At 38.0% G+C, this 14292-nt stretch overlaps 1 long non-coding RNA gene across 1 annotated transcript; it reads left to right on the forward strand.

Annotated features, from left to right (window-relative positions):
* The first annotated feature begins 3909 nt into the window (after positions 1-3909).
* On the forward strand, positions 3910-8232 carry LOC106783208 (uncharacterized). The gene is made up of 2 exons (XR_001380849.3): positions 3910-4248; positions 8037-8232. It is a non-coding gene; the product is annotated as an uncharacterized lncRNA (long non-coding RNA).
* Positions 8233-14292: the final 6060 nt, after the last annotated feature.

A 14292-nucleotide genomic window follows, 5' to 3' on the forward strand; every position in this document is an offset into this window, starting at 1 on the left:
TTTTTATATAAACTATAAACTAGTTGAGGGCAGTGATCATATCTTTATACCTTCAATGGCAACTAGCTCAGCGCCTGTTCTTATTAGGTCATTAAGAAATGTTGCTTGACTCAACAACAAAACATCAAACAACCCAATCAAAAAATGGGCTAGAGACATGAACAGACATTTCCCCAAAGAAGATATACGGATGGCCAATAGGCACATGAAAAGATGCTCATCATCGCTGATCACCAGGGAAATGCAAATCAAAACTACACTAAGATATCACCTTACACCCGTTAGAATGACAAAAATATCTAAAACTAATAGTAACAAATGTTGGAGAGGTTGTGGAGACAAAGGAACCCTCATACACTGCTGGTGGGAATGCAAACTGGTGCAGCCACTATGGAAAACAGTATGGAGATTCCTCAAAAAATTAAAAATAGAACTACCATACGATCCAGCCATCCCACTACTGGGTATTTATCCAAAGAGCTTGAAGTCAGCAATCCCAAAAGTCCTATGCACCCCAATGTTTATTGCAGCATTATTTACAATAGCCAAGACATGGAAGCAACCTAAGCGCCCAGCAACAGACGAATGGATAAAGAAGATGTGGTACATATATACAATGGAATACTACTCAGCTGTAAAACAGAACAAAATCATTCCATTTGCAATAACATGGATGGACCTTGAGGGAATTATGTTAAGTGAAATAAGCCAGCTAGAGAAGGATAATCTGTGTATGACTCCACTCATATGAGGAATTTAAAATTATGGACTAAGAACAGTTTAGTGGATACCAGGGGAAAGGTGGGGTGGGGGGTGGGCACAAAGGGTGAAGTGGTGCGCCTACAACACGAATGACAAACATTAATGTACAACTGAAATTTCACAAGATTGTAACCTATCATTAACTCAATAAAAAAAAAAGAAAGAAATGTTGCTTGATTTGATGTTATAGGCAAACTGGACTTCAAGGGTCAACAGCTGCAAGGGCTGGCAATCCATAGGTCTGGCCAAGAATTTTCATGAGGCAAGGCAACATTTGGCAATTACAAGGGCATTCCAATGAAATGGAATGTCAGATTTTGCAATAGTTCTGCAAATAAGATAGATTTTTCATGAGTGGCTTGGTTCGTGGAAAAATGTGTGTTTAACGGCAAAAAGTAATCCGGGTTCTCACCTTGATAGAGATCATGCAAGATACAATCTCTGCCAGATTCCAACAGGAAGGGTGATATCAATAAATTTTCTTAGCACCAGATAGCATTATGCTAGGTATTGTACATACAGAATATTAAAAAGTGATGCTATTACAGCCCTCAAGCTTAAAATCTTAATGAGAAGTCAATGTGTATACACATAAACTAATCAGAGAACAATATGAGTGTTACACTGAGTTATAAATTAAACATCATAACATTGCTGTTGGGGAAGCTGTCGTCAAGGTGGCCTTGAGATGGGTCTTGGGAGTCTCCCAATTTTTGTGTCTTTGCTCCCCTGAGGCTTCACAAAGTCCTCTCTCCTGTGGACATTTGAAATATAATAATGCTTATTGCTTAACACCCCCCCCCCCCACCTCCACCTATTAGTAGATGAAGACAGCATTTCCTATACCTGGTATAATATTGTGCTTAGTTCTTAATCTCATATCCCTCTGGCCTTTGAGTTGAATCAGTAACCCTAACTTATAGACTAAGCTTCACTCCAATTCAAGGACTCCAATTCTTCCTGCTAGAAAAACATGAGGAATCCAGGTCATTAGTTCCAAGAATCAGTCTTAAAGATAATCAGGCTTTGGGGGGTTCATGCCTTATACTTCTATTCCCCAGTACTAGACTTCTTACTGGTAACTTTTCCTTCTGTGAATAGAGTTACATCTCCCAAAACTATCTCTTTGTCACTGGGGTTCTGGTTTCTATGGCTGGGTTTTTGGATGACAACTTTCTGCGCACTTGAATCCATATAAATTGTCTAATGCCTGTGTAGATCAACATCCTGAATCTTGGATTCATTTTGAACTTTTTACCATAAGTAAAAACTTTCTGCATGGTCTTCAAGGGCTAGTTTTGGTACCAGAGTCATAGAGAAGGTGGTACACTAGTAGCCTAAGGTTCTCTTACTTCAAATGTTTCTGGCTACAAAGCAAGAGCAAGTGGGAGGTTGCACCTCTGTGGCGGGCTCATAGTCCTCACCTTGTTTGTGATCCAAACAGTGGCCACAGATTTCTGCTTTAAAGCATGAGACAATGAAAGGGGTATTTCAGAAAAAAAAATAATACAATATAATATGGATAAGATAGCAAGGTGACCATGAAGACACTAAATGCCTTAGCATTTACATCAGATCAAATGAGATCATGCATGCAAAGTATCCAGCACAGTTCCTGGCAGTCAACAAATGTTAGTTCTCTTCCTGTGCATATAGATTTTACAATTTACAAAGTGCTTTCGCATACATTAAATTCTCTCTAAAACCCTGTGAATTAGATTTATTTCCCCCAGATATAGATTTGACTTGACCCCAAAAGGAGTACATCTGAAAAGCTGCAGGGCTGAGTGTCAGACTCAGGTTTTCAGACACCAAAGCCGGTTCTCCTTTCCCTATACCCCAAAGTTTTGTTACTGCATTATCTTAGATTTAAAATTGTGAAGGCTTGGATTAGAGTGCTAACAATGGGATAGAGATCAAAGAATGATCTGTGAGCTTCTCGGTAGCTGAGCTTTTTAGGGCCTTATTATCGTATTTCCTTATTTATAAAACACCAACACCTTATTTTATATATTCCAAGATACATATATTTTCATAATAACATCTCTGAAATCAAGACAATTGATAGCATTTTTCAGTTGTTTCCACTGCTCAGTGGTTTCAAAGTAGTTACTATTGTCTGCTCATCAGCAAACTTGGTTGTTATTCCTTATGGCATGACGACAACTGAAACCCATGGACATTTCAGTCAACAAACCATTTAAGCACCATTTGCACAAGAAATATGAGTCCTACCTGTTGCCTGAAATCTTCCATTGACAGCTTTTGGTAAGATGAAGAAAGCACAGGCATCAAAACCTGCAGAATGGATGTCAGAAACTTAGAAGAAAATCTCAGGAAAAAAATGGTGGAGCCTTGCTTAAGGAATGTTGCATCACCAGTGCTTTTGATGGCACCGAGGGTACTGTATTGAAAAATAGACATCAATGATTCAGAGTTAAAAACTGATTCAGAAGACAAACTCTGAATGTGAAGACATTTTGGACTATCTTAACTATCTCCCTTTCAATGCACAAGTGTGATATATGATTGAAAAAAATCAATGTTTAAATAACCTAAATAAACCTTCTAAAAGGGCTGAGTGATAAGAAAGCACTGTCATAGATTAACTTGCAGTATTATTTTCTTTCTTAATGGTATATAAAATTATGGTGTGCCCTACAATGTTATCTTAGATTCAATGAGAATGGTCACATTATATTTGCATAAATGCTTCACAGTTTATATATTAACTCCTTCTGGTCATCATAATAACCTTGTGATAGTAGGAGCAAAATACTAGTCCCAAATTTATCTAAGGGAAAAATAAGACAGATTAAATAGCCTAATCGAACAGCCATGGAATCAGGATAAGGACTCATCTTAATTCAGTCCTCTAGAATAAGCCTAAAATCCTTTTTCTCCCTCTAAAATTTCAAGTCTTGTATCAATCTTACTACTAGTTTGTTTGTTTTTTTAAAGGAGCAGATCTGGTGAGAATGAACATGGTAGTTCGGGATGAATATTGAACATGCCTCCCTTTTGGCAAGGAAAGTGAATTGTCAGGGTTTTAATAACAATGAATCACTATTATAAACAGCCTAGTAGTGTGCCTGGCACATAAAAGGCATTGTTAAGTAATAAGAGTTGTCCCAGCAGTCAAACTCTGAATTCTTAATGGCTTAACCAGCAAAAATTTATATCTCACACATGTCATATATTAGCATAGGTCAGCGGGCAGCGAAGGTTGTGTGTCGCTCTACTCCACACCTTCACTTGGTAATCAAGATGCCTCAGATTCCACCATCTTGCAGCTACATGGAACACGCAACCTTCAAGGTTGCTGTGATGGGAAAAAAGGGTTAGGAAAGGCACATCAGCCTGTAACTCCCTCAGCCTGAAAGTGATACGGGTCACTTCCTTCACAGGCCCTTAGGCAGAAGTCATCACACGACCCATCCCAACTGAAGGGAGGCTGGGAAAAGCAGAGGAGCAGTGGATTATTTCGTGAGTACTCTCTTTACCACAGTGGTCCTATAATTATTTCCTTGAGGGCAAGAATCTGTTGGTTTTTTTTTAAAGATTGGCACCTGAGCTAACATCCATTGCCCGTCTTTTTTTTTTCTTCTTCTCTCCAAAGCCCCCCAGGACATAGTTGTATATTCTAGTTGTAGGTCCTTCTGGCTCTGCTATGTGGGATGCTGCCTCAGCATGGTTTGATGAGCGGTGTTAGGTGGGCCCCCAGGATCCCAACCAGTGAAACCCCAGGCCACTGAAGCGGAGCGTGCGAACTTAACCACTCCGCCACGACCAGCCCCAAGAATCTGTTTTCTTTACTGCTATTCCCGAATATCTAGAACAGTGTCTGGCTTACCATGTTCATCAATAATTCCTGAATGAATAAATCAATGAATTAATAAATGGCATCTGAAGCTGGCTTTCCTCATTTCAACTATGAATCTACCCTGAAAAATTTCTAGATATAATTAGATACTCAAGTTCAGGTTAGCATTTCTGAAACACCTAGTATTAACAAGAAGGAAGTATTTTGGTAAGAATTTATTTGAACTCGGCAGACTTATTCTCAAATGTAATTACAGATTATGTGAAATCTTTTCTATGGGAGTTTAATGATTCTTTAAATTGACTAAAATATGAGGAAACACAATACTCAACTCTAAAAGCCAGCTGGATTCTTGGTTTGATTTAAAAATGAACACAGGCTGCAGTCTTCCTAGAAATGATTGCTTAGGGAGTTGGGAACAACTTGTCATGATAAGAATTTAGATTGTGGTGATATGAAAAAGCAAGCAGCAGCCAGGCATGGGGAATCATACAATAAGTAACAGTCCTTTTGGCTCTAATTCCACAGCTGTTCTTAATATTACCTGCGTGATTAGGAGGGCACACAGAGTTCACTACTGAATGTTCACAAAGGAATCTCAAAGTGATTATAAGATGTAACTCATCATTTATTCATTCAACAGATGTTTATTTAGCACCAAATAGGTGCACAGCACAATGTGTGGTGCTAGGGATTCAGGTGGAGCGACAGATATGATTCCTACCCCAAGGGAATTTACAGTCTAAAAGAGAAGATAGACACTGAACAACTATTATAATAAGCGTGACTTAGTTTGCAAAAAGGGAAGTATCAGGTGCTACGGAGCGAAGTGGGGGACTTCCTGAGCAGTAAGAAGGTATGGTCAGGGAAGATCTCCTCAAGAAACTGACATTTCAATTTAAATCCAAAGGATTAAGGTGGATTTGGCAATGGAAAAGTGAGGGGAAGAGAATTCCAGATGGAAGGAACAGCTTGTCTTTACAACCTCACTATGACATCATACATGATTACATGCTTAATGGTATAGTTAGAGAAGTGGTAGAAGAAAAAAGTGACTTTTCAGACATTGTTTAACAAGTAGCTTAATTTGGACCATAGGCCATATTTCTTACCTTTCAGGGTGGGGCACACAACTGATTCTCTCAGGTAGACTCTCTTTCCTGAGCCCAACAGGAGCTGAGCCAGTCATTTCTATAGCCCATCAGGTACATCTACCAGCCATGAACTATACCCATGTGACAGATAGAAATTTACAGCTGTTTTCACAGCATGCAGGATGAGAACTAAAGAACCCTAAACGGCTTTCTTCCAGGAAGAGGGTGGGGTGTAGTGGCAGAAGGGGAAGCTCGATCCGCGAGAGCCAAGTGCTAAAAGCAGCTGCGTGTGACATTTCCATCAGCAATCCTCCCTCCCTCATTGTGTATGAGACACACGTCAGATGTTCTGGTTTATGATTTCAGCTTCAGAGTACATACCCTCTGAGATCTAGGCTCATGTATCTCTTCCTGGCGTGGTGTCTGCTCATTAACTGAACTCTGAAGCCCATCTAAGAGTGATAATCAAATGCTGAGAATATTGGGACCCCTTTTCCTACCCTCAAGGAGGTCTGGAATCTTGTGGATTGCTTGAGTCTTAGGCCCAGGTGCTTAGTCTCTGTACTTGCTAGAAAGTGACAAAGACAGGCTACCAAAAAGATTCTGTCCCAATGCCAGAACCATATCAGAACACAAGGTCACATACAGCTGCTGTCTTCCCGTTTATATCAGCCCAGAGGACAATCTATTCTCTTTCCTTTGGAAGACACAATAGAGGCTAACTCTTGGAGGTCCCAGGTAAACGCCACTTTATTAGGTAGAACAGACCAAGGAAGGGCAGGTCTTTGCCTTTCCTTGTTGTGTTTATGCCCCCAGGTAAATTAAAGCAGGAAATCTATTATTTACAGGGAAGATAATAGGGAAGACTTATAGGCTTTTGCTTCTTTGATTCAAGATCCTGATTTGACTGAGATGTCAGCAAATAAAAAGATACGTTTGCATACCAATTAGCAATCTCCAAAAATTTAAAAGCTGCTGAGATTCTGATCATTTAAAAATACATTACTTTAGAGATTTCTGTTAAGTATTGAGGTTGAAATCTGTTACTTGCTTCCAAAAATGCTAGGTTGTATAATCTCTCAGATTACTATCCCAAATTATCTCAAGCAAATATGAAACCCGATGCAGAATAAATGTCAAAGTATTTTCTTTTTAAAGAGCAAAATTACAATGATGACAATAATCTGTTCTAATCTAAATGACAGCAGTCTCTGAGCATAAGACTGTTCGCTTTATCATTGGGCGGCCACATTTAAATGTTTTGTGCCAGAAATCTCTTCATAAGCAGATATTAGACCCAATTGTGGGTGATTTGAATGACAGGGTGGCTATGGAAGGAGCACGCTAAAGTTAGTAGTGAGATTATATCAGGGCTTCTTAGTCCGCATTATTTCTCAACTCCCACAAGTATATGTCTGGGGTAATAACCACCAGTTTTTAATTTAGGGCAAAGTAATCCTTGATAAATTCATTCATTTTGTCTACAAATATTCAAAGAAAATGTACTATATTCAAACTGATCTGTAAGACATGATTCCTGCTTTATAATATAAAATTTAGCAGAGACGACCATATACTAGACTGTGAGCTCCAAGGTCAGAGTTTGGGTCTGTTTTGATTACCACTTTATACCTAGGCAAAGCGTAGTGTCTGTCTCACGGTAGGGGCTCAATAAATATTGGTTGAATGTAAAAATGTATGAAAAAATATGTACACGATGCCACCTTTCTAATACAAATCTGTATTACATTCTTTGACAACCACATTTTATTTGTTGATTAAAATTGCACGAAACATTTCAACATCAGCCATCAATAACAGATTTTAGCAGGGCCCGTGGGAACAGCTGATTTTAATTTTTACTGCTTGTAATTAGTCTGTGGCCTTGAGGAATGTTAATAGCACTGGCTGGGGAAAAGGGAGGCTGTAAGAAAGAGAGGCATATTTAAATCAGCATCATTAAGTTGTAGTTAGATGTTTTATTTCAAATGGCCTATTCTGAAGATGAGTACAAAAAGTGCATTTTTTTTTTTTTTTGGTCAATGCTAATTCAAAAATAGGAAGAAAAGGTACATTATTATTATTTTATTTTTTATTTTTCCTTCTTCTCCTCAAAGGCCCCAGTACGTAGTTGTGTATTCTAGTTGTGGGTCCTTCTAGTTGTGGCATGTGGGACGCCACCTCAGCATGGCCTGACGAGTGGTGCCATGTGGGCGCCCAGGATCTGAACCAGCGAAACCCTGGGCCACTGAAGCGGAGTGGGAGAACTCAACTACTCGGGGCCAGCCCCAACATTGTTATTTTTTTAAGATACAATTTTTCTCTTTATCCTAAAATTTTTCTATTTCTTTTTTCAGACTTAAAAGAACACAGTTGCCAACTACCACATTTTACATAAGTAGAAAGGAAGAAAGATGAGATAAAGATCCCAGGAAAAAGAAAATCCAGTTTTTGTTTGGATGCTAAACACTATCTGTGTCGCCTTGGATAACTTTGGACTTTATTTTTTCATCCATAAAATAAAGGGAGTTGGGTTAAATTATTTCCACTGCATTCTCTAGTTTGAATCGTCTCTGATTTCATCTGACAAGCAAACTTTACCCTTTGTCATCCTTGTTGTTCTATGTGGAATGCTCAATCCTTTCCAGTTTAAAAAAAAAATCACCACATGTGCTTAAAATAAAATAGATTTCACTCATGGCATCACTTAAAAATTATAAAAAATATTCCAATACAGATACAAAGAAGGAAATAAATACCACCTTATAATCCCACCACTGAGGGATAAACATCCTTAACATTTTTAGTTATGATTTTCTATTACTTTTGTGCTCATACTTTTATGCATATTTACTGAAAAAATAGAATCATGATCACTTTGTACTTGTGTTTTGAAATCTGCATTCTTTATTTAATAATACATTATAAACATTTCTCCGTATTCTTCTAAAGCATGGTTGTTTTTCACAGCTCTATTTGTAATTCATCATTTATAAATACTACAATTTAACTCACCTATTACTGTTAGACATCTAGGTTATTTATAGTCTTTATTATAAATAACACTGCAGTGAACAAACTTCATACAAGGATATCTGATTACTTCGTAAGGATAAATTCTCACAACTAGAATTACTCCTATTAGCAATGTATGTGAGTGCTGGTTTCCAGACACCCCTGAGGGTTATAAAACGGTTTTATAATTTGAAGAAATCTTTGCCAACTATGCCAAGTGAAAAGCCCTCGAGGCCTTGGGCTTTACAATTTAGATAAACCCTTGTCGATATCCATGTCTGATTGTTACTGAACATTTTTCTGTGTTTTGCTTTAATCATTTGCATTTCTTTTTTTGGCTAAATGTCTATTTCATTCCTTTGCCCATTTTTCCACTTGTTCACCAGTTTTCTCTTTGAGATACCTCAAATGCCTCATTATTTTTGATGAGGTAGATTTTACAAGGTGCCCTGCAGATTCAAGGAGATTCAAAGTTGTTTTTGAAGATCAAGATCACCATAATTATGATCCCAGACCAAAACTTCAATTAACGTCCTTTCTTTTATAGTTTTCTCTGGCTTATCCACAGATCATTTTACGGTTTTTGTTTTGCTTTTTAAATCCCAAACCTACTAGTAAATCATTTTAGGGCTCTATTCTGGAGCACCTTTTCCATCAATATTTTAATAATGAAATATTTTGAATAAAATATTAAGACCATCAATTTTATGCATTGAAACGTTGATAAATCAAAATTATGGTGGCAGAACAATGGATTTACATTCAGATATGTCTCTACAACTTGATTCATCAGATTCTGTGGGTGGAAGCTGGGTAAATAAAAAGGTAAACAACTTGGAAGCTACTACCTTCATTAGAACTTTCTGAAAAACAAAACAGGGGTCAGCCGGGTGGTGCAGTGGTTAAGTTCGCACGTTTCGCTTTGGCGGCCCGGGGTTCACAGGTTCGGATCCCGGTTGCGGACATGGCACCGCTTGGCAAGCCATGCTGTGGTAGACATCCCACGTATAAAGTAGAGGAAGATGGGCACGGATGTTAGCTCAGGGCCAGTCTTCCTCAGCAAAAAGAGGAGACTGGCAGCAGATGTTAGCTCAGGGCTAATCTTCCTCAAAAACATACAAACAAACAAAAACAAAACAAAAAGTCTTCAGTGGTCCTGACAGATGTGGTGCTCTCTGGAGCCTTTAGAAGAAACACTGAGCTACAAACACAAAACCCACAGAACGTCTGCTGTGAGCCCTGACTTAACTGGCTGAGCAGGTTATTGTTGATAGTTGGTCATTCAAAAGAACAACTTGTAACTCGCAGGTCAAGTGCAGAGTAACAAAGCACATCTTCACGTAATTTATTGCCCCTTACTTTATCTAGAGCCTATTTCTATTCTTTTCTGAGCACATACCTATTATTATTCTCTTTCAATTTCTCTTTTTTGTTTTTAGGTTGTTGTTTCATGTGTATAACTATTTTTAGAATTTGTTTTTTAGAAAAGGTCAAATTTTGCAATAACTTTTTGGTTCTGTAACAGACACTGTTCTTATTGATTTTAAGGAAATCTCTTCAGGGTCTTTTCTGGGGCATCTTTTTCTTTTCAACTAACATTTTAATATTGAAATGTGTTGGTTATCTAATCTAATATACCAAAACAGCAACAAATCTTAGAACCTGTTAAGTGAAAAAGGAAGAGGTGCAGAATAGTATATATAGTATATATACAAAAAAGAATATACCTATGTATTCTGTGTAAAAGTAACATAAAAATGTTACTGGTAATATTGTTGACTCTGGGGAGGTGAGGTGAATGGGTGGGGAACTGTGGTGCAAGATTTCCTTTTCACTGTATATTCCTTCGTACCTTTAAAATTTTGTTCCACGTACAGGAATTAAAAATTTTTAAACAGAATTTAATAATTAAAAATCTTACTAGACATAGTAGGTATTCAATAAACATGGATGAATGAATAAATGGATAAATTAAGTAAAATGAACGAATATCTTAAATTTGCGATTTGATTACTAAAGCCTTGTGTAATCCATAAGCTATAGCAGTGGTGTTGTTATAAACGGGCCAAAACTGTAGCAAACTTTAAGATTCTAAATGGTTAATATCTGTAAATGGCTTCGGAAATGGTAGAAGTGTGATACAGCTAAGAAAAGAGTTTTGGTTGACAGAAGAACAGCATTTTTATAATTGGTTCTAGGCTACTGCTTTAAAAATTCCTAAGTGAACAAAGCCAGATTATCCTTCATTCTCTAAATCTGTGTAGGAATTACTTCTCATTGGCAAAAACACCTCGTGGTCTAGAAAATACACTATTCTATTATTACAAAGTCATGTCCCAAGCTTGTCTAATGGCAGTTTTACCAACCTTCCTCTCACTGCTAAATATATAGTGAAATTTCATAATTGTATGAGACTAAATGGCTTTTGAAGAACAGAAATAAAGTCTGAATTGGGAAAAAACTATTGTCACTTTGTTAGATTTCTAAATTGAACCAATCCATTACTTTTTATTACATTAAAAGGGATAAGGGGGCCGGCCCCATGGCCGAGTGGTTAGGTTCGTGAACTCCGCTTCAGCGGCCCAGGGTTTCACCAGTTCGAATCCTGGGCACGGACATGGCACCGCTCATCAGGCCATGCTGAGGTGGAATCCCACACGTCAGAACTAGAAGGACCCACAACTAAAAATACACAACTATGTACCGGGGGGCTTTGGGGAGAAAAAGGAAAAGAAAAAAAGGGGATAAGGAAGTTTCATATATGTCTCTATCTATATATCTTTATCTATATCTCTCTATATTTCCCTACGTCTGCTGAGGGAGCTGGTCTTGACCAACTTTTTTCTGAAAAATGAGGAAAGGTAGAGCAAGCAGACTTCAAACCAACATTTTTATTGTGTCCTTTACTTCAGTGAAGCTAATCAAGGGTTTACACCAAGTACAAAATTACTCTAGGTTTTGTTTACAGCTTTATGTCCTAAGATAAGCAAAGCAGCTACCTGTAGTGCATTCAGGCCAATCCTCGGGGACAGGCATGGATCTAAAATGTGGCAGTTTCTGGAGCTAAAATAATAAAGGGAAGACACTAGAATTCTAGTTATTCTCGTCAGGGAGGCGAATGCTAACTGTGGAATTTACTGTAGCACAGATTCTTAAAGCGTTTTGCCAGAAAAATAAAGACAACTAGATAAAAGTGGTTTTATACTGAGCAACTCTGTGAAAGGCTTACCACAGTGCAACGTTAGCTACTATTTGTTGTCATCATTATTATACTGACACACTTCTTTGAATCAATCAGCAAATTTTTATTTAGCCATATGGAGGTCTATACAGAACAATCTGCATGATTGTTAAGATTGTTATCTGCATGATATCAAGAGAAGAAACAGTCCCTGTTTGCAAGCAGTTTATAGTGAAGCATTTTGAAGGAGAAAAGACAGAAAGTTAAATTGTTAAAGAAAAAAAAGACTTAGTTTCTTTGAGGCAATGTCCTTTGCTAGTTCAGCTGAAGTCCTGCATCAAAGGTTGAGAAAAGTTCAAAGTCTACTCTTTCCTAAAAGAGTTAAAAACAGAGTTCATTAATATTTAAAATAAACAAATTACACAGTAATGATTTATCACTTTTCAAGTCCAGTGTCATAAAACTTAACTGAACCAAATTCCACGTATATTTCGAATACAAGAATCAAAATTCCCAGGGAAGTCAGGCACTTGAGTCGGGGCCTATGGAGTAATTTTTTTTCCTGATAAGGATAGAATGCCAAGAGGAAACGGCCAGGAGGACGACTGCTGAATACATAAGAATGTCCTCAGCCTTCTTCTACGTGTGCCTCCATTTCTGAACACCTTTACTTTCGGATACCTTCCAATCTACAAAAACAAACGGGGGCCAGCCCAGTGGCACAGCGATTAAGTGTGCAAGTTCTGCTTCGGTGGCCCAGGGTTCACAGGTTCAGATCCCAGGTGCGGACGTGGCACCGCTTGGCAAAAGCCATGCTGTGGTAGGCGTCCCACGTATAAAGTAGAGGAAGATGGGCACGGATGTTGGCTCAGGGCCAGTCTTCCTCAGCAAAAAGAAGAGGATTGGCAGTAGTTAGCTCAGGGCTAATCTTCCTCAAAAAGAAAAAGAGGAGGATTGGCAGTAGATGTTAGCTCAGGGCTAATCTTACTCAAAACAAAACGAAGGGAGGAGGGATTAAAAAAACTGTACTATAGTTGTACTACATAATCGAGGGGTAGAAAACGTTCTTCAGTGAGTTAAAATTGTCTTGTAATCTCTTTGAAAAGGAGTAGGCAAAAATCTTTTTGAAAAGAAAGTTCCAATTTCTAGTGAGATTGTCCTCGAAGGTTAACTTTCCAAGTTGACAGGAAGTCCTACCAAACACTAACACATAATTTAAACTTCCCTCCAATATATAAATAGAAAATCTATCCTTGGGGCATTAGGCCTTTCTTATCTACCTTAAAATATAACCTTTCCCTCCCTCCTTCCCTCCAGCTTTCTCTCCTCAAGTGAAGATAAAGGAGAAATTTAATTTGCTTTGCTAACCTGAGGAAAAGGTTTCTATATGGAGAACGTATAAGTTAGATCAGAAAATGTTTACATGGCTAGCCAAAACTCTTAAGATAATTTCTGAATCCTATAGATTTTGCATTCTTAATAGTAGACAATACATTAGGAGTTTGGAATGCCAGATGTTGAAAGTACAAAAAGATTTTGAAAGTACATGCATTTTTGCCTGAAGTCCTTAATACTTCAGGAGATCCACTAACAGCCTAGAAGCGCCCTTCTCATGGACTGGTAAGGCCTATGAATATACAATGTTAAAAAAAGAGAGAGAGAAAGAGATCTAGGTCTTCCAGATGAGGCAGGGCAAGATATGAAATATAATTCTCAAGCCAATGCTTTTTCCAAAATAATCATGTACCCTAGGGAAGGGAATAGGAAATGAAACACAGTATATTTAATTTGGATTTGGAGGTGGCCTTCATAAGCAACTCATTAAAGTGTAAACAATAATTACATAGAAAGAACCTGGTTAGTAAATATGATAATTATGAAACCTTATTAATCCACATTAATTAGTGGGGAAGCTAACTTGGATTATGAAGAGGTTTGAATTATATAATAGAATTACTAAAATTGCTCCCTTGTTAGTCCATCTGCCTCTCTTTCATCTGCATGTTATTCTGTACGCAGCTCACCAGGTAGAAGGAAGAAGTGCTTTCTATGAAGAAACAGCATGTACAGAGGCTGAAGGCTCAGGGTTGGGACTATGAAACCATCCTGCATTTCCTGCCTCTTATCATCCTCCTCATCCCCGTCCTTCCCTATGACTTCAGGATTTTGAACAAAATAAATGAATGAAACTAGCCTGGCATTTAGAAGTACAGGCTATGAGTTAAGTAGACCTAGGTTTAAACCTCAGCTTTATCGTACTTATAAGATAAAAATTACCCAATTTATGACTAAGCACAAGAATAGCTTAGTCATATACCTATACATTTGGGGAGATGAGACGGGATTTCCCTAGGTTCTTGGTGGAAGGCCTTTGTTTAGGAGCATGATTGCAGCAACTGGTAGTTACCCTAGGAACT

This window comes from Equus caballus, chromosome 5 (assembly GCF_041296265.1).
Source record: "Equus caballus isolate H_3958 breed thoroughbred chromosome 5, TB-T2T, whole genome shotgun sequence".
Taxonomy (NCBI): domain Eukaryota; kingdom Metazoa; phylum Chordata; class Mammalia; order Perissodactyla; family Equidae; genus Equus; species Equus caballus.